The sequence below is a fragment of the Salmo salar genome, chromosome 19, assembly GCF_965601325.2.
Source record: "Salmo salar chromosome 19, fSalSal1, whole genome shotgun sequence".
NCBI lineage: Eukaryota > Metazoa > Chordata > Actinopteri > Salmoniformes > Salmonidae > Salmo > Salmo salar.
Genome location: NC_138309.1, coordinates 63,584,613 through 63,611,935, shown reverse-complemented (window position 1 = coordinate 63,611,935; position 27,323 = coordinate 63,584,613).

The window sequence follows — 27,323 nt, the reverse complement described above, 5'->3', positions numbered from 1 at the left end:
TATTTCTCCATTTAGTCAAGGAAGAGTGCTCTTTTGGCCAGGTTTGGATTTGATTTTCTTAAGGAAACCATTTAATGTAGTCTGGATTGTGGATAGAAAAACCTGACTATCTGCTTCCACATCTGTATAGGACAAGAGATCATTCCAGTTAATTCCCTTAATTGCGTTTTCAAAACAATTCAATTCACTCAATCTGTGTTTTAGAGCAACAAGTCTCCCTGGTTGGCCCTTTAACTAGCTGTGTAAGGTCAAAGGTACAATGAGGGAAAAAAGTATTTGATCCCCTGCTGATTTTGTACGTTTGCCCACTGACAAAGAAATGATCAGTCCATAATTTTAATGCTAGGTTTATTTGAACAGTGAGAGACAGAATAACAACAAAAATATCCAGAAAAACGCATGTCAAAAATGTTATAAATTGATTTGCATTTTAATGAGGGAAATAAGTATTTGACCCCTCTGCAAAACATGACTTAGTACTTGGTGGCAAAACCCTTGTTGGCAATCACAGAGGTCAGTTGTTTCTTGTAGTTGGCCACCAGGTTTGCACACATCTCAGGAGGAATGTTGTCCCACTCCTCTTTGCAGATCTTCTCCAAGTCATTAAGGTTTCGAGGCTGACGTTTGGCAACTCGAATCTCCACAGATTTTCTATGGGATTAAGGTCTGGAGACTGGCTAGGCCACTCCAGTGCTTCTTCTTGAGCCACTCCTTTGTTGCCTTGGCTGTGTGTTTTGGGTCATTGTCATGCTGTAATACCCATCCACGACCCATTTTCAATGCCCTGGCTGAGGGAAGGAGGTTCTCACCCAAGATTTGATGGTACATGGCCCAGTCCATCGTCCCTTTGATGCGGTGAAGTTGTCCTGTCCCCTTAGCAGAAAAACACCCCCAAAGCATAATGTTCCCACCTCCATGTTTGACGGTGGGGATGGTGTTCTTGGGGTCATAGGCAGCATTCCTCCTCCTCCAAACACACCGAGTTGAGTTGATGCCAAAGAGCTCCATTTTGGTCTCATCTGACCACAACACTTTCACCTAGTTGTCCTATGAATCATTCAGATGTTCATTGGCAAACTTCTGACGGGCATGTATATGTGCTTTCTTGAGCAGGGGGACCTTGCGGGCGCTGCAGGATTTCAGTCCTTCACGGCGTAGTGTGTTACCAATTGTTTTCTTCGTGACTATGGTCCCAGCTGCCTTGAGATCATTGACAAGATCCTCCCATGTAGTTCTGGGCTGATTCCTCACCGTTCTCATGATCATTGCAACTCCACGAGGTGAGATCTTGCATGGAGCCCTAGTCCGAGGGAGATTGACAGTTCTTTTGTGTTTCTTCCATTTGCGAATAATCGCACCAACTGTTGTCACCTTCTCACCAAGCTACTTGGCGATGGTCTTGTAGCCCATTCCAGCCTTGTGTAAGTCTACAATCTTGTCCCTGACATCCTTGGAGAGCTCTTTGGTCTTGGCCATGGTGGAGAGTTTGGAATCTGATTGATTGATTGCTTCTGTGGACAGGTGTCTTTTATACAGGTAACAAACTGAGATTAGGAGCACTCCCTTTAAGAGTGTGCTCCTAATCTCAGCTCGTTACCTGTATAAAAGACACCTGGGAGCCAGAAATCTTTCTGATTGAGAGGGGGTCAAATACTTATTTCCCTCATTAAAATGCAAATCTATTTATAACATTTTTGACATGCGTTTTTCTGGATTTTTTTGTTATTCTGTCTCTCACTGTTCAAATAAACCTACCATTAAAATTATAGACTGATAATTTCTTTGTCAGTGGGCAAACGTACAAAATCAGCAGGGGAACAAATACTTTTTTCACTCACTGTATTAGTGATCCGTTTGAGGGTTTTCCTACAAGACTTGTCTGTCTTCATAATTAATGTTAAAATATCCCATTAAGCTGACCTCTTTCCCAAAATCACATTCCCTAAGCATGTTATTAAACTGATCAAAAAACACACTTTTTTGGAAGGTGGTCTATTCATTCCAATAAGGGTAAAAGACATTTGGGGAGACAGTCTAACATTCAGGCCAATACATTCTAGTTCATTATCACATGACCACTCAATTTGTTTACATCGGATATGTTCTTTAATGTAAATCATCAGACCCCCTCCTCTTCCTTCAGTCCTGTCTCTCCTGAAAACATTGTAGCCAGGCACAATCAAAGCAGCATACGGAGAGTTTTTATGGAGCCATGTCTCTGAAAGGCAGAGGAAGTCAAGGTTGGAGTCTGTGAGAAGATGTTGAATTTGTTCACTTTTTGGAATGACATTACGAATGTTCAAGTGCCCCCATAGTAGTCCCTTGGGCTTCGCTCGTGGGTCCCAGATGACTCGAGAGTGATTGACACATTGAAAGAAGTGACATTTTCTGTGTTTTCTGACGGCTGGGTTTAGGCCGTTTTGTTTCGTTTTGATTAGGGGCAGTTCCGTAGCGCAATTAACTATTCCTCCCGCAATGCACTGGATGCGGGGAACTCATTTAAACAGCTTGCGTACCAGGAGCAGAGTCAGGGATCGCATATAGCGACTTGGTTATGTTTGAAGAGTCAAATTCCGTCCTGGAGTCGAGAGAAACCATGGGACCATAGCACTCACCCACTTCCTCAGCGGCAACGATCAGTGGACGAGGCCATCCACTGCATTCCACTCTGGTGAGTATCGCTGGCTCGGTGATGTTAGGCCCAGGGTTGAGTTGCACATCCCCGGAGAGCAGGAGGATAGTGAACCGGTAGTTTAACAGTTTCCGATAAATGTTGGACTTGTGTTTGTTACGCCTAAGCGGTTCAGTGGAATAGGGAGCGAGGTAGACTTGGCCATTATTCAGAACATTATGGTATGCTGTGTACTGTCCGCTCCCGTCGAACCAGTGTTGCCAACTTAGCGGCTTTGTCGCTTTATTTAGCGAGTATTCAGACTTCTCTAGCAACACATTTTCAAAAAAGCGACTAGCGACAAATCTAGCGACTTTTTCTGGTGTTATTGGAGACTTTTGGAAACTGACGTGAAAGCATGTGTCGTTCTTACTCTTCTCAACGAGCAGCGGGTGCTGCCGTGGGCCCCACCCCTGTCCCAAAGTACTCACAGGCGGCCCAGTACTCGCGCAGCAGTCCCTCCCAGCTCCAGTCAGAGCAGGAGATGTTCACCCCTCTGTGTCCAGACTGCATATGAATCACACATGCGGGAAGCAGCCGCTGGCTGATCCCGCCCTGGTTTACATATAAAAAAATCTATTAACCTGAATTAGGGCCAGACTAGTTACTATAATTTTCTCACATTGCCATTGACAGTTTTTTCTATTGTCTCTTTTTGGTCCATTTAGATTGTTAATGTAGATTGTATACACATTTTTTTATTTTTATATTATGGTTAAAAATGTTCATTTTATTTACTGTGACTTGTTGTAGGCTCCAAAGTGGACCACAAGGTTAAAAACTAAACCAAATTAAGAAAACTAAACTAAAAAACAAAAAAAGAAAAGAAAAAAGAAAAGACTAAGTAACTCTGCCAGAGTGTCTCTTTTGGGTCACTTTTGCCGGTCCCAAGCCCGGATAAAGGAGGAGGGTTGGAATTGTGACATAAAAAAAATCAAGAATCGACAGAAGAAAGTTACTGAGGAGTTGGCAACACAGCGTGGAACGGTGAACCAATGTGTTTGGTGTTGATATTCTCCGGCAGGTGATTGATTGTGTCATCCCAGCAAGGACACACTGAGATTATCAGTAGAGCAGCTACATAACTGACAATCATGGCAAAGTACTGGAGATAAAACACATAATTGAGCTTCAAATCTTTGCATTCGTTACTAAGCTGGGGTCGGCATACACCTGATGTTTTAGATAAAATAACAGCATTTGTAGGAGAAGCCGCACCACCTTCCCTGCCGTCTGCCATTTCTTTTATCCAGCAGTTGGCTGGCAGTCCTCAGTTTTGAGAGAAAGGCTTTTTTATAAATTCTTGCTTGAGTTGTATCATCAGTTGAACTCTGTATATTTCCCAATAATAGAATCAATTGTCCCCTCACTTTTTGAAGGGCTCAAATGAAAGTGAAAGAAAGAAGTCATTTTCACTAAGATCATCACTTTTAACTGATTTGATCAGATTTAAATATTTTCTTGGATATTGGACTGGGAGTTTACTTTGTTATTTGGATGGTTGTCCATCTTTTTTTCATGAGGCTTTCCCCCAAAATGGAGAGGGAGAGACTTAATAGAAATGCATATAAATCATTTAACCGACTTCTGGTATGACTTTGTGGTTTGTTAGCAAGGAGTTACGTCAAAGATAATTCTCATTCATTGCAAATTGTCCAGTATAACAATCTAAATTCCAACATGACTTAAATAATATCAAAGTTATTTTAGTATATTGTGAAACATAATTTCATGCTTGAACATAGGTGTGTTGTTTACCCGAGAAAAGCAGAATAGCCTAACTGGTAATAGTTAAATATACACAGCTATACAGAGCTAGCTACGTGCTACGTACAAGGCTAGCAACACAATGACTGCCTGAAGAGCTAATCTCATAAAGTGCATTCAGAAAGTATTCAAACCACTTGACTTTTTCCACATTTTGTTTTATGGATTAAATTGAGTTTCACTGGGCTAAAGTACACACAATCCCCCATAATGTGAAAGTGGAATGATGTTTCTTGAGATTTTCACAAATTAATGAATTAAAAGTATTGTGTCAATAAGTATTCAATCCCTTTGTTATGACAAGCATGAATTCAGGAGTAAAAATGTGCTTAACAAGTCACTGATTGCATGGACTCATCTGGCTGTGATAGAAAACTGAGGATGGATCAACTACATTGTAGTTACTTCACAATACTAACCTAAATGACAGAGTGAAAAGGAAGTTTGTACAGAATAAAAATATTCCAAAACATGCATCCTGTTTGCAATAAGGCACAAGTAATACTGAAAAGAATGTGGCAATGAAATTGACTTTATGTCCTGAATACAAAGCGTTATATTTGGAGCAAATCCAACAACAAATAACTGAGTACCACTCTTCAAATTTTCAAGCATGGTGGTGACTACATGCCTGTCATCGGCAAGGATGTTTATGATGAAAATAATCAGAATAGCGCTAAGCACAGGCAAAGTCCAAGAGGAAAACCTGGTTCAGTCTGCTTTACAGACACTGGGAGATATTAAACTTTTAGCAGAACAATAACCTAAAACACAAGGCCAAATAAAAATTCCAAGACGGCGTAGCAGTCAGACGTCTTTGTCTTGTCCCATGTACATATCTTTTATATTTTTTTGTCCGCATTCTTTTTAATATTTTTCCTAAACCTCAACTTCAAAATACTCTCCTGCAACCCGCCTCACCCAATATGGTGTGGATCTGTTTTTTTTCCTAAAGTATTTCTACTTACATCGGAACTGGAATTCCTCAACTGAAGCTAGCAAGCTATCTAGCTACCAGCTATCAGTCAGCTAACAACTGCTAGCGGTCATCAGCTAACCTTTAGCTCCGAAAGCTCATGCCAGTTCTTACAACGCGTTTCAAATCAGAGCATACCGGACCTATTTTTCTCTCCATATCCCCGGATTCCTACCGCAAACTCTGAACCTTTTCATCTGGACCATCGCAGCTAACCGCAACCCGGGTTGACTACTCCTGATTAACGTTTCCATCCCGGAGCAAGCACCAATTAGCCTGGAGCTAGCCCATGCTATGCCCATCTCCCGGCGAGGGCTCCTGGGCTACTCCTGAAGCACACTCCTCAGCTACAATATCCGGACCCCTTCTACTGCCGGTACGGGGCACGGAACCCCGCCGATCCTTCACGACTTGAATACCGACATAATCTGCCCAAGGATTCCAACAGGCCCCTCGGTGTGACGTCCCCTGAACGCCCATTCTGCTAACCGCGGCCTGCTAGCTATCTAGAGCATATTGGACTGTTAGCTGATCCATCAGCCAGTTTCTTGGACCACTATACCCATTTTGCAAATTGGACTTGGACCCCTCTGCTACTTGGAACCCTACTAATTCCATGACTGGTCTATTGACGTCAACGCACGAGGAGGCAAAAACAGACTTTCCCCCATCGCGACGTCCCTCTAAGGCCCTTCTGCTAACTTGCTAGCCCCGGCCTGCTAACTGCTAGCTTTCTAGCCCCGGCCTGCTAACGGTCTGAATCTCCGTGTCCCCAGCCAGCCCAACCACTCACTGGACCCATACGATTCACTTGGCTGCGCATGCCTCTCTCTAATATCAATATGCCTCGTCCATTACTGTCCTGGTTAGTGATTACTGTCTTATTTCACTGTAGAGCCTCTAGTCCTGCTCAATATGCCTTAACCAACCATGTTGTTCCACCTCCCACATATGTGATGACATCACCTGGCTTAAACGTCTCTAGAGACTATATGTCTCTCATCATTACTCAATGCCTAGGTTTACCTCCAATGTACTCTTTTCCTACCATACCTTTGTCTGTACATTATGCCTTGAATCTAAGCTATCGTGCCCAGAAACCTGCTCCCTTTACTCTCTGTTCCAAACGTGCTAGACGGCCAGTTCTTATAGCCTTTAGCCGTACCCTTATCCTACTTCTCCTCTGTTCCTCTGGTGATGTAGAGGTTAATCCAGGACCTGCAGTGCCTAGCTCCACTCCTTCTCCCCAGGTGCTCTCATTTGTTGACTTCTGTAACCGTAAAAGCCTTGATTTCATGCATGTTAACATTAGAAGCCTACTCCTTAAGTTTGCTTTATTCACTGCTTTAGCCCATTCTGCCAACCCGGATGTCTTAGCCGTGTCTGAATCCTGGCTTAGGAAAACCACCAAAAACCCTGAAATTTCCATCCCTAACTATAATATTTTCCGCCAAGATAGAACTGCCAAAGGGGGCGGCGTTGCAATCTACTGCAGAGATAGCCTGCAGAGTTCTGTCTTACTATCCAGGTCTGTACCAAAACAATTTGAGCTTCTACTTCTAAAAATTCACCTTTCCAGAAACAAGTCTCTCACCGTTGCCGCTTGCTATAGACCACCCTCTGCCCCCAGCTGTGCCCTGGACACCAAATGTGAATTGATTTCCCCCCATCTATCTTCTGAGCTCGTGCTGCTAGGTGACCTAAACTGGGACATGCTTAACACACCGGCCATCCTACAAGCTAAGCTTGATGCCCTCAATCTCACACAAATTATCAATGAACCTACCAGGTACAACCCCAAATCTGTAAACACGGGCACCCTCATAGATATCATCCTAACTAACTCGCCCTCCAAATACACCTCTGCTGTTTTCAACCAAGATCTCAGCGATCACTGCCTCATTGCCTGCATCCGTAATGGGTCTGCGGTCAAACGACCACCCCTCATCACTGTCAAACGCTCCCTAAAACACTTCAGCAAACAGGCCTTTCTAATCGACCTGGCCGGGGTATCCTGGAATGACCTTGACCTCATCCCGTCAGTAGAGGATGCCTGGTTATTTTTTTTTAAGTGCCTTCCTCACCATCTTAAATAAGCATGCTCCATTCAAAAAATGTAGAACCAGGAACAGATATAGCCCTTGGTTCATTCCAGACCTGTCTGCCCTTGACCAGCACAAAAACACCCTGTGGCGTTCTGCATTAGCATCGAATAGCCCCCGTGATAGGCAACTTTTCAGGGAAGTTAGGAACCAATATACACAGACAGTTAGGAAAGCTAAGACTAGCTTTTTCAAACAGAAATTTGCATCCTGTAGTACAAACTCAAAAAGGTTCTGGTACACTGTAAAGTCCATGGAGAATAAGAGCACCTCCTCCCAGCTGTCCACTGCACTGAGGCTAGGAAACACTGTCACTACCGATAAATCCACAATAATTGAGAATTTCAATAAGCATTTTTCTACGTCTGGCCATGCTTTCCACCTGGCTACCCCTACCCCGGTCAACAGCCCTGCGCTCCCCGCAGCAACTCACCCAAACCTCCCCCACTTCTCCTTCACCCAAATCCAGATAGCTAATGTTCTGAAAGAGCTGCAAAATCTGGACCCCTACAAATTAGCCGGGCTAGACAATCTGGACCCTCTTTTTCTAAAATTATCTGCCGAAATGATTGCAACCCCTATTACTAGCCTGTTCAACCTCTCTTTCGTATCATCTGAGATTCCCATAGATTGGCAAGCTGCCGCGGTCATCCCTCTCTTCAAAGGGGGAGACACTATAGACCCAAACTGCTACAGACCTATATCTATTCTACCCTGCCTTTCTAAGGTCTTTGAAAGCCAAGTTAACAAACAGATTACTGACCATTACGAATCTCACCATACCTTCTCCGCTATGCAATCTGGTTTCAGAGCTGGTCATGGGTGCACCTCAGCCACGCTCAAGGTCCTAAACGATATCATAACCGCCATCGATAAGAGACATTACTGTGCAGCCGTATTCATCGACCTGGCTAAGGCTTTCGACTCTGTCAATCACAACATTCTTATTGGCAGACTCAACAGCCTTGGTTTCTCAAATGATTGCCTCACTTGGTTCACCAACTACTTCTCTGATAGAGTTCAGTATGTCAAATCGGAGGGCCTGTTGTCCGGACCTCTGGCAGTCTATGGGGGTGCCACAGGGTTAAATTCTCGGGCCGACTCTCTTCTCTGTATACATCAATGATGTCGCTCTCGCTGCTGGTGATTCTTTGATCCACCTCTACGCAGACGATACCATTCTGTATACCTCTGGCCCTTCTTTGGACACTGTGTTAACTAACCTCCAGATGCCATACAACTCTCCTTCCGTGGCCTCCAACTGCTCTTAAACACCTGTTAAGCTAAATGCATGCTCTTCAACTGATCACTGCCCGCACCTGCCCGCCCATCCTGCATCACTACTCTGGACGGTTCTGACTTAGAATATGTGGACAACTACAAATACCTAGGTGTCTGGTTAGACTGTAATCTCTCCTTCCAGACTCACATCAAACATCTCCAATCCAAAATTAAATCTAGAATCGGCTTCCTATTTCGCAACAAAGCATTTTTCACTCATGCTGCAAAACATACCCTGGTAAAACTGACAATCCTACCGATCCTCAACTTCGGCGATGTCATTTACAAAATAGCCTCCAACACTCTACTCAACAAAGTGGATGCAGTCTATCACAGTGCCATCCGTTTTGTAACCAAAGCCCCATATACTACCCACCGTTGCGACCTGTATGCTCTCGTTGGCTGGCCCTCGCTTCATACTCGTCGCCAAACCCACTGGATCCAGGTCATCTACAAGTCTCTGCTAGGTAAAGCCCCATCTTATCTCAGCTCACTAGTCACCATAGCAGCACCCACCCGTAGCACGCGCTCCAGCAGGTATATCTCACTGGTCACCCCCAAAGCCAATTCATCCTTTGGCCGCCTCTCCTTCTAGTTCTCTGCTGCCAATGACTGGAACGAACTGCAAAAATCTCTGAAGCTGGAGACTCATATCTCCCTCACTAGCTTTAAGCACCAGCTGTCAGAGCAGCTCGCAGCTCACAGATCACTGCACCTGTACATAACTCATCTGTAAATAGCCCATCCAATCTACCTCATCCCCACACTTTATTTATTTATTTTGCTTCTTTGCACCCCAGTATCTCTACTTGCACATTCATCTTCTGCACACCCAACCATTCCAATTGCTATATTGTAATTACTTCGCCACCATGGCCTATTTATTGCCTTACCTCGTTTATCCTACCTCATTTGCACATGCTGTTTACAGATTTTTCTACTGTATCATTGATTGTATGTTTGTTTATTCCATGTGTAACTCTGTGTTGTTGTATGTGTCGAACGGCTTTGCTTTATCTTGTCCAGGTCGCAGTTGCAAATGTGAGGTTGTTCTCAACTAGTCTACCTGGTTAAATAAAGGTCTACACTGGAGTTTCTTACCAAGACGACATTGAATGTTCCAGAGCGCCCTAGTTAGTTTTGACTTAAATCGGCTTGAAATTCTATGGCAAGACTTAAATGGCTTTGTAGCAAGGATCAACAACCAACTTGACAGAGCTTGAAGACTAACATGCAATCCTGGTGTGCAAAGCATTTAGAGACTTACCCAGAAAGACTCTCAGCTGCAATCGCTGCCAAAGGTGACATTAACATGTATTGACTCAAGAGGTTGAATTCTTACGTAATCAATAAATCAATCTATCTATCTATACATTTTGATGACCTTTTTTTATACAAAATATCCTTTTACATAAGGCGTTCTGTGTGGGTCCATTATTGACATGTTCATATATGTAATGAACCTGAAAAACCAAATCATACAGTGATATGGGCATTAAATACTGCCACAAGCCTCCTTGTCTACATTTAAATCCACACCAAGATGTCACTTGTAGTAAAAGGATTGCCTTGTTGAATTTGCCAATGAACAAAAGCACAGCATAATCCTGACGCCAAAGCTTTCGGTAGACACTTGGTGCACCCTGCGAGTGGGGAGACAGAACAGACAAGGCAAACGTTCCAATGCTGTTCCAACGCATGCTGAACTTAAAACATTTTACCTTGTCAGCACAGTAAAAGAAAAACTATTAAAACATAAATGTACATTATTCTGTGGCTAGAGTATAGTTGAACCACAAAGACACAAACCAACTTAAGAAAAATAGGCAGAAAATCAGATTCGTGACTCCCCAGTTTTGCTTCTGGAGCAAAGTAAGAAGCATGTGATACATAACAACCCATTCCAGTGCTGCATCTCAGTAGTTCAACGTGTCCTTCTCTCATTCCCTTCATGTGTACTGATCTTTAAGAATTGAACAGGTCAATTGGAAACAACAGCTTTCACCTATCCAGTGTCATAAGATATGTGCATATGAAGGAAAAGACACAACCAGAAGCTACTTAGCTACTATTAGGACTCAATCCTGGAATGTGCTCCAAAAGTCTCAGATAGCTCCCTTCATAACACCTACTAGACTAGGTGGACTTGAATGTGTACAATTTAACAGTTTTTAATCTTGTCCTTTCAAACGGTCAATATGGAAATCAAACAAGGAAACAAGACTTATTGGATTGGAACTCACACCAGTGGTGAATCTCAAAAGTCCTTCCTCCAGTCTTCTCCCCACCCTCTCAAAACATCATAGGGAAGTAAGGAGAGCATTGTCAAGGGGCACACCCAGGGTGAGTCCTCATCTTCCTCCTCTATCGGTTGTAAAACTGAGACAACACCCACGCCAGGCCCCACTTGAGGTTGGTCAACATGAACTTCAGCGCCTTGGTCCACTGCTCCTCTGAGTTGAACTGGGTCTTGATGGAGTAGGAGCCACCGCTGCCTCCCGTGTCCTCAATTTGCCCTTCTCGACATCCATCCTGACCCATAACAGAAAAATGTGCGTTAAAACTCAAACCCCCAAGTGTTTACTTCTTGAGGGGTAACAAAAGAAACTGGTGAGACATCTACAGCTGCTAACACCCAATTTATTTTTATCGAATGCCAGTACGCTAAGACAAAATCATCTGCAGATTTCTCATGCTAGTGACTAGTTGGAGGCAAAGGATTAAGCTGTCAAAAGCTGACTAACTCCAATTATTTGTGTAAGTACAATAGAGTACCACAGTATGAGTCATAATACCCATAAAACATAGCGGTTAAACAAGGAATAATAACTGGTTCCAACCCTTTTTCCAACATTCATTTCTCCCCATAGAGAATTTTAGAAACACTTAAATTAAGGGATGTGTTTCATGTAGGCTTACTCTTGTGTGATGTTTTAATAACCATGGAAATATCTGTAGGACAAGGTGACTTAGTCGCCTGTATTTAGCCCCCAAAAATGAACTGCTAATTAGCTGCTAATGTGGCTATCAAAGAACTACAAATGCCATGGTGATCTGGACGAGACTGCCGAGGCAAAGGTAAGAATCTCTGACTTAACTATGTTAGCTAAATTTATCAATGAATAAATTGGCAAAATGTCTTTAAATTGACAATTCAGAGAGTTCAGTAATATGTTTCACCTCAATGAAAAGTGTCATGTTTAAATATGAGATGAGGGCAAGCAGTTCAACACAGGTAGGTCACATTCACGATTTTGGGCAGTATATTATGATCTATTATGACATCACATCCACATAAGTGTGTGAGATTCTAGAAGTCTCATTATTTGTGAACCAATTATGATGTCACAACTGATCAATTTACATTTACATTTAAGTCATTTAGCAGACGCTCTTATCCAGAGCGACTTACAAAATGGTGCATTCACCTTGTGATATCCAGTGGAACAACCACTTTACAATAGTGCATCTAAATCTTTTAAGGGGGGGGGGGGGGTTAGAAGGATTACTTTATCCTATCCTAGGTATTCCTTAAAGAGGTGGGGTTTCAGGTGTCTCCGGAAGGTGGTGATTGACTCCGCTGTCCTGGCGTCGTGAGGGAGCTTGTTCCACCATTGGGGTGCCAGAGCAGCGAAAAGTTTTGACTGGGCTGAGCGGGAACTGTGCTTCCTCAGAGGTAGGGGGGCCAGCAGGCCAGTGGTGGATGAACGCAGTGCCCTTGTTTGGGTGTAGGGCCTGATCAGAGCCTGAAGGTATGGAGGTGCCGTTCCCTTCACAGCTCCGTAGGCAATCACCATGGTCTTGTAGCGGATGCGAGCTTCAACTGGAAGCCAGTGGAGAGAGCGGAGGAGCGGGGTGACGTGAGAGAACTTGGGAAGGTTGAACACCAGACGGGCTGCGGCGTTCTGGATGAGTTGTAGGGGTTTAATGGCACAGGCAGGGAGCCCAGCCAACAGCGAGTTGCAGTAATCCAGACGGGAGATGACAAGTGCCTGGATTAGGACCTGCGCCGCTTCCTGTGTGAGGCAGGGTCGTACTCTGCGAATGTTGTAGAGCATGAACCTACAGGATCGGGTCACCGCCTTGATGTTAGTGGAGAACGACAGGGTGTTGTCCAGGATCACGCCAAGGTTCTTAGCACTCTGGGAGGAGGACACAAGGGAGTTGTCAACCGTGATGGCGAGATCATGGAACGGGCAGTCCTTCCCCGGGAGGAAGAGCAGCTCCGTCTTGCCGAGGTTCAGCTTGAGCTGGTGATCCGTCATCCACACTGATATGTCTGACAGACATGCAGAGATGCGATTCGCCGCCTGGTTATCAGAAGGGGGAAAGGAGAAGATTAATTGTGTGTCGTCTGCATAGCAATGATAGGAGAGACCATGTGAGGATATGACAGAGCCAAGTGACTTGGTGTATAGCGAGAATAGGAGAGGGCCTACAACAGAGCCCTGGGGGACACCAGTGGTGAGAGCGCATGGTGCGGAGACAGATTCTCGCCACGCCACCTGGTAGGAGCGACCTGTCAGGTAGGACGCAATCCAAGCGTGGGCCGCGCCGGAGATGCCCAACTCGGAGAGGGTGGAGAGGAGGATCTGATGGTTCACAGTATCAAAGGCAGCAGATAGGTCTAGAAGGATGAGACCAGAGGAGAGAGAGTTAGCTTTAGCAGTGCGGAGAGCCTCCGTGACACAGAGAAGAGCAGTCTCAGTTGAATGCCCAGTCTTGAAACCTGACTGATTAGGATCAAGAAGGTCATTCTGAGAGAGATAGCAGGAGGGGAGAACAGAGTCGTCGAGCCACGGAGCAGGAGGGGAGGACCGAGCCGGCCTGGAGGATAGGGGACAGAGAAAATCAAAGGATGCAGAAAGGGAGGAGAGGAGGGTTGAGGAGGCAGAATCAGGAGATAGGTTGGAGAAGGTTTGAGCAGAGGGAAGAGATGATAGGATGGAAGAGGAGAGAGTAGCGGGAGAGAGAGAGCGAAGGTTGGGACGGCGCAATACCATCCGAGTAGGGGCAGAGTGAGAAGTGTTGGATGAGAGCAAGAGGGAAAAGGATACAAGGTAGTGGTCGGAGATTTGGAGGGGAGTTGCAATGAGATTAGTGGAAGAACAGCATCTAGTAAAGATGAGGTCAAGCGTATTGCCTGCCTTGTGAGTAGGGGGGGAAGGTGAGAGGGTGAGGTCAAAAGAGGAGAGGAGTGGAAAGAAGGAGGCAGAGAGGAATGAGTCAAAGGTAGACGTGGGGAGGTTAAAGTCACCCAGAACTGTGAGAGGTGAGCCATCCTCAGGAAAGGAACTTATCAAGGCGTCAAGCTCATTGATGAACTCTCCAAGGGAACCTGGAGGGCGATAAATGATAAGGATGTTAAGCTTGAAAGGGCTGGTAACTGTGACAGCATGGAATTCAAATGAGGAGATAGACAGATGGGTCAGGGGAGAAAGAGAGAATGTCCACTTGGGAGAGATGAGGATTCCAGTGCCACCACCCCGCTGGCTCGATGCTCTAGGGGTATGCGAGAACACGTGGGCAGACGAAGAGAGAGCAGTAGGAGTAGCAGTGTTATCTGTGGTAATCCATGTTTCCTTGGTCTCTCGGCGTAATCCATAGATGATTACAATTATAATTTGATGATGTCTGCTGGACGAGTTGACTGACCTGTAGGACAGGCAGAATCCCGTGTCTCCCTTCTCCACCTCCTCCTTGAACTGCTGCACACAGTCCAGGAAGGCCACCATGGCATGGTCAAACTTGTTGTCCCAGAAGAAGCGCAGGCCCCCTGTACAGTGCAGTGGTAGCGCCTACACACACAAGAAGAAAGGGAGAGTGGAATGTACCATATACAACATGGCCTATTCAATGGGGTTGGCTTGGGCCAGTCTAATTAGCATTGGAAAATAGTTCACTCTTTTTTTCACAGCTCATTAAAAAATGTTTGTTGTTTGTCTCCATATACACTGCAAAAATGTAAATCTAAGTAAAATTAAATATCTTAAATCAAGGCTATATGCTTGTTTTTTTCTGACAAGATATTTCTTATCAGCCAGTTTTTATGTTGGAGCATTTCAATTGTTTCAAGCTTTTTTGTCCTTAATTATCTTAAGATAATATAACTTGTTACTGAGATTGTGTTACTGGTTCTGAGTAACTTAATGCTCGAAGCTAGAAATACCAGAATTATAAAGCTGTTTGATCAACACTGACAAGTACAAAACTGCTTTGTCAAAGTCAGAATTTCTTATTTCAAGCATCTTATCCTTTTCATCTCTTCACATATTAAGAACAGATAATGACCAAATGGAATTCACTGTTTTATTGTCAATCTTACACACAGCACAGCAATTATGTAGACAAAATACAGTACAGAACAAAGACAGTACACTTTTCATATCTGGGGAACACACCGAGTCATTTGAACTGTTGTCCAATTCTATTACTTCCCCAAGATGGTATTTTACTTGAACATAAGTTTGGCTCTTGTTGCTAATTGTGTAATCAGAGGTAAAATCAACCAGCTTTTCAGCATCCACTAACTCAGTGGCCTGTGCAAAGTGTGGGACCTCAACTTGATAAGCTATGATGTTTCTATCAAAGTGTATAGTTTGAAATGGTTGATATTCCAAACAATAAAGCCTAGAATCAACAAGAAATATGTTTTTGACTAGTCCAAATTCTGGCATATTACCATTCAGTACTTTTGCAAAGATCATGGACTTCTGAGTTATGTATTTATTACAAGCCATTTGACTGATACAGCATGGTTTACTTCATTGAAACCTAGGAAGTCCCTCAATTTCCCACGTAACTATTGTAGATCTTTAACCTCTGATACAGGTCCCATCTCCCTTTCATTTGAAAAAACTGGGTGCATTGAACTGTCAACATTTTGGCAACTTTCATATATTTGGTTCTGATTGATCAAAGACTTCCAAATATTTTTTTAAATTGAGCTTGGAAGCCATTTGTTTAAAGGAACAATGTTTAGACTCGAACCGCATACACGTGTCTAACCATTGGACCCAATGACTTCATCTGTGATAGCAAATGTATCATCTAATGCTGTTTAGGTGTAACATCTGGAAAAAGATCTTTCCAATGCTTCAAATGATTTTCAATGAGTAACTTCAACCTAGACACAGTCACAATGGCAAGAACAGGTGCAAATACTATCTGTACAATCTCTATTAGCTCAATTGTCAGTCGTATATATGCATTGACTTCCAAACTCTCCAAAAGAAATGGCAATATCCTTAGCAGGACAAGCATTTGCCCAGATGACTGTTTTAGTTTTCCATCACTTGACGTTAATGTACTAACAGAAATTGGGGATGGCCGATCTCTAACATCTAGAGGGGAATAAGGGAAACCAAGAATAGCAGAATTCACAGAGTCCAGATCAATCTGTCCTGACACAGCAAGACGATTCAAAACACATTTGATTTCCAATGGGGCTATGCCCTCCAGAATTACATGCATAATGTCTTGCGGAGTTTGTTGTATGATATCGAAGGCTGAGAATTCAACTAACTTGCTCCTTCTATTGATCCCATATGTTGTTCTCAGGCTGTTGCGAAGCAAGTCAGTCTGTGCCTTTTCTATTTCATCACACTGTCTGACATGCTTCTCCAATGTCCTTTCAGTATATGCATCCTCATTGAAGTGTGACTGCATGTCCTCAAAAGAACACTCAGTGTCTGCACTTACTGTAGGCAAAGCCCACACCCTCTTTGAACCCTGCTAGTTCATGTTGTGCCAGGGTGTCTCCAGAGAGAGAGACCATGGCACCATATATCGTTTTCTCGCCGTTAATAGTTAGCATTTTAACCCCACTGTACAATGACTGCATCCATGTCTTCCTTGATTCTATTCAATATTACATCTACACCAGATTGGCAGAGGTCTGCTGATCTAGCCCTGGCAAGTAGCCTGATAGCAGCCAGTTTAGACCTGTAGTTTGGATTTATATTTCCTAGGGTGTAGTACACCATTAACAACTTGTTTTTTACATCTCCACCAGATTGGCGTAGATGTAGGATCCTAGTGGATTACAGATCTCTATTTCATCCGTGTACAGAACAATCTGCAATGCATTTGGTTTCTCTGAAAATAAGGGATGTGATTTTAGAAGAGCACCATCAACAATGTCATGAAAACAACTTGCCCTGCACATCTGGGGTCCCTTTTCAACCATAGACAAAATCCTTGGGTGTGATAAGAACTGCTCTAGACTTTTGACTAATGGTACATAATAAAATAATTTGTCTTTGATGAAAATGTCTTTTGATCCTCCACATTTCATCCTGCATATGGTTCCAGCAATTGGAATTTTCTCTGCATCCAAACATTTTACATTTACGTCATTTAGCAGACGCTCTTATCCAGAGCGACTTACAGTAGTGAATCAAACCCACAACCTTGGCGTTGCACACACCATGCTCTACCAACTGAGCCACAGGGAAGACGAACAGCTTCTTAATAACACTGTCCTGTCTAAATGTTGTTGCAACGCCAGCAAAAGGGTCAATGAAATTGTCAAATATATCCATTGCATCTTTTTCAAGTTGACCTGATGTGCTTCCTGAATGCTTCTTTAGCACTGCCTCCATCTGCTTCCTGAGGTTGTCCAATAGTGATGATTGATACTGCTGTACCCCAGCAACAATGTCATTCACACCTTTCTGAAAATGAGATAGTGAGAGAGGTGGGGATGTCATCAATCATGGAGGTTGGAACACACCATCATGTATACCTATGATATTCAGATTTTCTTATGACATATTCATTAACATAAGGACATAAGGGCTCAACAATAGTAAGGAACACAACCTAGCACTGAGAATGAACTCAACCATCACTCAACCACTACAAAATGCTCTGCATAATGTAACAAACCAAATGCTCTGTTCAGAAAAAGCATCTTACCTGTGAGAGATGATGCTTGGCTCTGGTATTTATCACAAAAGCAGTGGCATGTGTTGTCAGATTAAAAAAAAAAAAGTTGACATTGAATGTAGTATCCTGAGGCTGGACATTACAAGTTCATGACAAGTATAATGTTTGTGACAGGAGAAGTGGTTGCGAAGACTGACTATGAATGCTATTAGTAAATCTAAGTACTTAAAAAAATATGGTCAGTTTCAGTAGATTGCCACCAACGGAGTAACTTACTTGTTGCACTGTGACAGCTCCATGTTGGTCAATGCACCTTTGCCCATCATCTGAGTCAGATGTATGGAGTTGCTGATCAGTGATGCTGGAGTTAGCTAGAAGACTATCGTTCCTTAGCGCTCCCACCCCTCTCCCCCTGCACAGTTGTGAGCTATAATTTTAATTAAGGTGATTTTAAACACAACAAACTCATGTCGGGAAAAGAAAAAAGGTGAAACTAATCTACACCTGTTCTGATAAAACCTCAGGGCATTTAGCCTCGGGGGATGCCTTGCTTGACCACGCCCTCCTTCCTTGCTCCTGGCCTGCCCTGCCTCTTCCACCAATCAATTTGTTTTTATGGACAGAAAAGAGCTGAGCTGTCCGATCAGGTCCATTGTCTACTGAATTCAGTTCTTTCCGCCCTTTTCATTGAAAGCAGTGGGAACGTTTTACTTGCGTGAGAGAGAGTGGACCAAAACGCAGCGGAGTTAGTGTTCATCATATTTAATTATTAAACGGAACACTATACAACTACAAAATAAGAAACTGACAGCCAAACAGTCCTGTCAGGTGAAACTCAATGACAGAAACAATTACGCACAAAACCCCAACGGAAAAACATGCACTTATGTGTGACTCCCAATCAACAACAACGAACTTCAGCTGTGCCTGATTGGGAGCCACACACGGCCCAAAACAAAGAAATACAAAAACATAGAAACAGAACATAGAACGCCCACCCAATGTAACACCCTGGCCTAACTAAAATAAAGAACAAAAACCCCTCTCTATGGCCAGGGCGTTACAGTACCCCCCCCCCCCCCCCCCCCCCCAAGGTGCGGACTCCGGCCGCAAAACCTGACACTGAAGGGGAGGGTCCGGGTGGGCCTTCTTACGGCGGCGGCTCAGGTGTGGGACGTGGCCTCTGTTCCACCCTTGGCGTCGCCCTCTTGGGTGGCGCACCTGACCGCGCCGAAGGTCTGGTGGGCGACCCTGACTTCGCCCGGTTAGCGGGCAACCTTTGTTGCGCCCGGCTGGCGGACGATTATTTTGAACAAAAACAACATTTCTTGTGGAAGTAGCAGTCCTGGGAGTGCATTCTGATGAAGATCAGCAAAGGTAAGAGAATATTTATAATACTAATTCTGAGTTTAGGTGACCCCGAACTTGGCGGGTGTCTGTATAGCTTGTTGTGATGGCGAGCTATGTACTCAGAATATTGAAAAATGTGCTTTCTCCGTAAAGCCATTTTAAAATCTGACAGAGCAGTTGCATCCAGGAGTAGTCTATCTATAATTCTTTAAATAATTGTTATATATTTTGTCAACGTTTATGATGAGTATTTTTGTAAATTGATGTGCACATTCACCGGAGGTTTTGGTGGGAATACATTTTCTGAATATCACGCGCCAATGTAAAATGCTGTTTTTGGATATAAATATGAACTTTATCGAACAAAACATACATGTATTGTGTAACATGATGTCCTAGGAGTGTCATCTGATGAAGATCGTCAGAGGTTAGTGCTTCATATAGCTGTGTTTTGGGTTTTTGTGACATATATGGTTGTTTTTGTCTATGTACTCTCCTAACATAATCTAATGTTTTGCTTTTGCTGTAGAGCCTTTTTGAAATCGAACAATGTGGTTAGAGTAACTTGAGTCTTATCTTTAAAATGGTGTAAAATAGTTCATTGTTTGAGAAAATGAAATGATGAGATTTTTGATGTTTTGTATTTCGCACCATGCTATTTCACTGGCTGTTGAATAGGTTGGGCGGTAGCGTCCCACGTAGCCCTGAGAAGTTAACACCTACTTGATTGCACCCGACCAGATGAACAGCCATCTGAGGAAAGCCAAGCACCACCGGAACAAGTAAGTAGCTAACTAGCATTTTTTTTTGTTCTCTGGATTTAAAAAAATGATTTAATGAACAGACGATACACGGACCAAAGTCATACTGTCCATTAGGCTATTCGATCATTTTAGCCATAATGACTTATGGCTAAAGCTGGGTTAATGTGAAAATAATCGATGATAAATAGCAACAAAACACTTAAATAGCACTATTGGTGACACTAAATACAATTTCAAATAATCATCTGTTTCTTTGATGTGGTACACAGGACAACATTCAACCACAAATAACATTTGAGTTAAATGATGAATGGTCGTCAGGAGAGGACGGTAACGTGTAGACCTACACAAAGTAGCAGTAGCAAGCTAGTGTGGAGGAAAATGTATATGTGGTGCTTGGCAACAGTCCAGTCCCAGACCAGTTGGGGAACTATGTGTGTTGGCGGAGCCAAATAAATTATGAAATAAATAAACAAATCATAAGCTGTTGTCGCTTATTACTGTTAACTAATAAATTGCGCTTGTAGAACTGTTGTATAAAAGCAATATCACACTCGAGGTCGTGCTGTTATACTGAATAGTATTAGCTTTGTCCTGCAGCCTCGTACCTATGACCGAATCACAGCCGTGCTGATATTCAGCACTCCCTCTCGTGTGATATTGCTTAACTGACGTACGTTCATCACATTATCTAGCTAAATAAGGGAGGCCTAAAAAACTAAAAAGTCAAATACGGTCCAAATCTTTGAGTCATCTAACAACACCATGAATGAAGATGGAATGGATGACACATATCCAGGCATGGACCATATATCAACCGCAGAATTAAAAGGTAATGTTCATATGTTTACACCCGTCTACCTTTCTCCTTAGCAAGCTAACGTTAGCTAACGTTCATTTGAATTGGAAAGTTGGCAAACCAAGTTAGCATGTTAATTTTAATTAGATAACATTGACTTTTAGCAGTTAATAACTGCACGAATGGCCATTCGTTGAAAAAACTTGAACTTTGGTTAGATGGAGAGTGCTTTATTGCCAGAAATAGTGTTAATGAGGTGTAAATGTGCCCTTTCTATTGACAATAGAAAATAAATAGAAATGGCGCCAAAGACAGCGAAGCTAAATTATCGTGGGGAGATTGGCTAAGTCAGGGTTCAGACCTGAGCCAACTCCCCGTGCTTACCGTGGGGAGCGAGTGACCGAGCAAGCACCGTGTTATGCGGTAGTGCACATTCACAGCCCAGTGAGCTCTGTGCCAGCGCCCCGCATTTGCCGGGCTAGAGTGAGCATTCAACCAGGAAGGGTGGTGCCAGCTCAGCGCTCCTGGTCTCCAGTACGCCTCCTCGGTCCAGGATATCCTGCGCCGGCTCTGCGCACTGTGTCGCCAGTGCGCATTCACAGCCCAGTGCATCCTGTGCCAGCGCCCCGCACTTGCCGGGCTAAAGTAAGCATCCAGCCAGGATGGGTAAGCTCCAGACCTCCAAAGCGCATCCACGGCCCAGTACACCCTGTGCCTGCTCTGCGCACCCGGTCTCCAGTGCGTCTCCCCAGTCCGGTGAGACCGGTTCCAGCTCCACGTAAGAAGCCTCCAGTGATGATCCATGGCACGAAGCCTCCAGTGATGATCCATGGCCCGGGAACCTGGACGGATGATCCATTGTACGAAGCCTCCAGTGATAATCCATGGCACGGAGCCTGTAGGGATGATCCATGGCACGAAGCCTCCAGTGATGATCCATGGCACGAAGCCTCCAGTGATGATCCATGGCCCGGAGCCTCCAGTGATAATCCATGGCTCGGAGCCTACAGCGACGTCCCCCGGTCCGAAGCATCCAGTGGCGGTCCGTGTTCCGGAGTCTCCAGCGGCGATCCGGAGTCTCCAGCGGCGGTCCGCGGTCAGGAGTCTCCAGCGGCGGTCTGCGGTCCGGAGTCTCCAGCGGCGGTCCGGAGTCTCCAGCGGCGGTCCGCAGTCCAGAGTCTCCAGCGGCGGTCCGCAGTCCAGAACCTCCAGCGGGGGTTTCCAGTTCAGAGCCTCCGGCGATGATTCACGGTCCGGTTCCTTTGGCGATGATCCATGGTCCGGTTAAACAAAGCGGAGTGATCAGCAGGCGGAGCGGGGGCTACGCCCCGAACCGGTGCCGCCACCAAGGATAGATGCCGGGAGTCCGCACCTTTGGGGGTGGGGGGGGTACTGTCACGCCCTGACCTTAGAGAGACGTTTTATTTCCACTAGTTTGGGTAGGTCAGGGTGTGATGTGGGGTGGGCAATCTAGTTTTTGTATATCTTTGTTTTGGCCGAGTATGGTTTCCAATCAGAGGCAGCTGTCTATCGTTGTCTCTGATTGGGAATCATACTTAGGCAGCCCTTTTTCCCTCCTTCAGTATGGGATCTTGTTTTTGTACAGCTCTGTGTAAGCCTGCAGAACGTAACGTTCGTTTTCCTTTTCGTTATTTTGTTTAGTGTTCTGAGTTAAATAAAAGTAATCATGAGCACTTACCACGCTGCACCTTGGTCTCCTCCTTACGACGATCGTTACATGTGCTTCATCCAGATCAATCAGGGCAACATGTGTCTGCTTGTATCGTTTCATTTCTTGATTCGATTTTGTGATTTATAACACAAACAATTTGTTGTTTGTTAGGAATCTGTGAAGAAGCCGCTTTTGAAAAGGATTCAGAATGTGACAACCCCCAAAAAGAAGCAGGGAGCGACCCCTTCAAGAAAGAGGCCACGAAGCCTTAGATTTGAGAGCAGCCAGGAGATGTCCACTGATGACACCCTTTGACTTGATGACAGCTTTGCACACTCTTGACATTCATTTAACCAGCTTCATGAGGTATTCACCAGGAAGGCATTTAATTAAAAGGTGTGCCTTGTTAAAAGTTAATTTGTGGAATTTCTTTCCTTCTTAATGTGTTTGAGCCAATCAGTTGTTCTGACAAGGTAGGGGTGGTATACAGAAGACAGCCCTATTTGGTAAAAGACCAAGCGGGGTGGCAGGTAGCCTAGTGGTTAGAGCTTTGGGCTAGTAACTGAAAGGTTGCTAGATTGAATCACTGAGCTGACAAGATAAAACATCTCTCGTTCTGCCGCTGAATAAGGCAGTGGGGCTAGGGGGCAGTATTTGCACGACCGGATTAAAAAATGTACCCGATTTAAACTGGTTACTACTTTTGCCCAGAAACGAGAATATGCATATAATTAGTAGATTTGGATATAAAACACTCTAAAGTTTCTAAAACTGTTTGAATGGTGTCTGTGAGTAAAACAGAATTCATATGGCAGGCCAAAACCTGAGAAGATTCCATACAGGAAGTGCCCTGTCTGACAATTTGTTGTCCTTCAGTTGCATCTCTATCGAAAGTACAGCATCTCTGCTGTAACGTGACATTTTCTAAGGCTTCCATTGGCTCTCAGAAGGCGCCAGAAAGTGTAATGGGGTGTCTGCAGTCTCTGGGCGAAGAACAGCAGGAGAATTTGTGAGTGGTCAGCCTGGGAACAGGGAGACTGAGAAGCGCGTTCATGAGAATTCTCAATTTTTTTCTTTCAGCCTTTGAATGAATACAAAGTCGCCCGGTTGGAATATTAGCGCTATTTTACGAGGAAAATAGCATAAAAATTGATTTTAAACAGCGTTTGACATGAATCGAAGTACGGTAATGGAATATTTTGAAAATGTTTGTCACGAAATGTGCTCGCGCGTCACCTTTCGCATTGTGACCTGAATGCACGAACAAAACGGAGGTATTTGAATATAACTATGGATTATTTGGAACCAAAACAACATTTGTTGTTGAAGTAGAAGTCCTGGGAGTGCATTCTGACGAAGAACAGCCAAGGTAACCCAATTTTTCTTAAAGTAAATCTGAGTTTGGTGAGGGCCAAACTTGGTGGGTGTCAAAATAGCTAGCTGTGATGGCCGGGCTATGTACTCAGAATATTGCAAAATGTGCTTTCGCCAAAAAGCTATTTTAAAATCTGACACCGCGATTGCATAAAGGAGTTCTGTATCTATAATTCTTAAAACAATTATGTATTTTGTGAACGTTAATCATGAGTAATTTAGTAAATTCACCGGAAGTTTGCGGTGGGTATGCTAGTTCTGAACATCACATGCTAATGTAAAAAGCTGTTTTTTGATATAAATATGAACTTGATTGAACAAAACATGCATGTATTGTATAACATAATGTCCTAGGACTGTCATCTGATGAAGATCATCAAAGGTTAGTGCTGCATTTAGCTGTGGTTTTGGTTTTTGTGACATATATGCTTGCTTTGAAAATGGCTGTGTGATTATTTTTGGCAGGGTACTCTGCTGACATAATCTAATGTTTTGCTTTCGCTGTAAAGCCTTTTTGAAATCGGACAATGTGGTTAGATTAACGAGAGTCTTGTCTTTAAAATGGCGTAAAATAGTCATATCTTTGAGAAATTGAAGTTATAGCATTTTTTAGGTATTTGTATTTCGCGCCACGCGATTCCACTGGCTGTTGAATAGAGTGGGACGCTAACGTCCCACCTAGCCCAGATTAACGTTGACGTCAATTACTTTAAACCAAAATATAGTGCAAGCTAATGAAACTAACGTTAACGCTAAATTGTCTCCCATATTGAAAATCTTAGTTAACCTCTCTAGGGTATGTGGGACGAAATCGTCCCACCTACTCAACAGCCAGTGGAATCCTGTGGCGCGATATTCAAATACCTTAGAAATGCTATTACTTCAATTTCTCAAACATATGACTATTTTACACCATTTTAAAGACAAGACTCTCGTTAATCTAACCACACTGTCCGATTTCAAAAAGGCTTTACAACGAAAGCAAAACATTAGATTATGTCAGCAGAGTAACCAGCCAGAAATAATCAGACATCACGGGCTAGCTATTTTGACACCCACCATGTTTGACCCTCACCAAAATCAGATTTACTATAAGAAAAATTGGATTACCTTTGCTGTTCTTCGTCAGAATGCACTCCCAGGACTTTTACTTCAATAACAAATGTTGGTTTGGGTCAAAATAATCCATAGTTATGTTCAAATATCCTCTGTTTTGTTCGTGCGTTCAAGACACTATCCGAAGGGTGACGCGCCCGACGCGTATCGTGACAAAAAAATTCTAAATATTACATTACCGTACTTCGAAGCATGTCAACCGCTGTTTAAAATCAATTTTTATGCGATTTTTCTCGTAAAAAAGCGATAATATTCCGACCGGGAAACCCTGTTTTCGTTCAAAGACGAAAAAATAAAAACATGGTGTCGGCTCGTGCACACGCCCCCAGTCTCATTGTTCTCTGATCGACCACTATCCAAATGCGCTACTGTTTTTCAGCCATGGCCTGCAAAGTCATCATTCCCCGTTCTGCCGCCTTCTGAGAGCCTACGGGAGCCGTAGGAAGTGTCACGTTACAGCAGAGATCCTCAGTTTTCAATAAAGAGAGTGTAGAAGGCCAAGGAATGGTCAGAGAGGGCACTTCCTGTAAGGAATATTCTCAGGTTTTTGCCTGCCATATGAGTTCTGTTATACTCACAGACACCATTCAAACAGTTTTAGAAACTTTAGGGTGTTTTCTATCCAAATCAAAAAAATTATATGCATATTCTAGTTTCTGGGCAGTAGTAATAACCAGATTAAATCGGGTACGTTTTTTATCCGGCAGTGCAAATACTGCCCCCTACCCTAGAGAGGTTAATCTTTGCTTGCCTAGCTCAGATTGTAGACAATGACTGACACCATCGATAATTTAGCTTCACCGTCTTTGGCGCCATTTCTATTTATTTTCTATTGTCAATAGAAAGGGCGCCAAAGAAGGCGAAGCTAAATAATCGACGGTGTCAGTCATTAGGGCACATTTACACCTCATTAACACTATTTCTGGCAATAAAGCACTCTCCATCTAACCAAAGTTCAAGTTTTTTCAACGAATGGCCGTTCTTGCAGTTATTAACTGCTAAAAGTCAACGTTACCTTGTTAAAAGTAGCATGCTAACTTGGTTTGCCAACTTTCCAATTCAAATGAACGTTAGCTAACGTTAGCTTGCTAAGGAGAAAGGTATACGGGTGTAAACAAATGAACATTACCTTTTAATTCTGCGGTTGATATATGGTCCATGCCTGGATATGTGTCATCCATTCCATCTTCATTCATGGTGTTGTTAGATGACTCAAAGATTTGGACCGTATTTGACTTTTTAGTTTTTTAGGCCTCCCTTATTTAGCTAGATAATGTGATGAACGTACGTCAATTAAGCAATATCACAAGAGAGGGAGTGCTGAATATCAGCACGGCTGTGATTCGGTCGTAGGTATGAGGCCACAGGCCAAAGATAATAATATTCAGTATAACAGCACGACCTCGAGTGTGATATTGCTTTTATACAACAGTTCTACAAGCGCAATTTCTTAGTTAACAGTAATAAGCAACAATAGATTATGATTTGTTTATTTATTTCATCATTTATTTGGCATCGCCAACACACATAGTTCCCCAACTGGTCTGGGACTGGACTGTTGCCAAGCACCACATATACATTTTCCTCCACACTAGCTTGCTACTGCTACTTTGTGTAGGTCTACACGTTACTGTCCTCTCCTGACGACCATTCATAATTTAACTCAAATGTTATTTGTGGAAATATGTTCATATTTGCGGTGCGAAGTTTGTTACAGTTTAAGATAGAGAACGAATCGTTAATGTAATGAACGGTTATTAGAACACCTGTAAAGCGGAGTGATACATGTATAGTTAAAAGTCCCAGTGGTGTTGTTCTCTACTCCAGTGAAATAACTTGGTTTTATTATAAAAACTGAACATCATTTTCACCTCTTTCCGCCCTTTTCATCGAAAGCAGTGGGAACGTTTTACTTGCGTTTAGTAACGTTCAAGATGCTTTGACGGTGCGTTATCTGCTGCGTTTTTATTACTTTTTCATTGAAACTGTTATTGAGCCATATCAATACGTTGCACAGTCGCAGCCCTGATTTCTGGTTGCTCTGTGGTATTGACGGATGCTCTGAGGAATATAGAGTGTACAATTCCTTCCATCATGTAAAGAGAAACCACCTTCTACACCTACTTGATTGCACCCGACCAGATGAACAGCCATCATAGGAAAGCCAAGCACCACCGGAACAAGTAAGTAGCTAGCTAGCATTTTTTTTGTTCTCTGGATTTAAAAAAAATATTTAATGAACAGATGTGACAGGTTAAAGGAAATACTCATAGCCTGTTATACATTAAAAAGTATTAGTAAGTTCATAGTATGTGAGGATCTTAAAACATCTAAGGTTAAAAAGATCATGCATTCTGTATTAGTTGATAGAGATTGATAACAGTCATATAATTGTGTTAAAGTTAAAATCCATCAAGCGTACAAAAGGTAAGAATTGTAAAAGGAATGTGTAAACGTTATATTGATTACTTTATTTTGTGGTGCCTAATTGAAGGGGAAAAGTGTTAATCTGTGATCTAATAAATGCTCTTTAATCTATGAGCCTGAGATCGATTGCTCTGG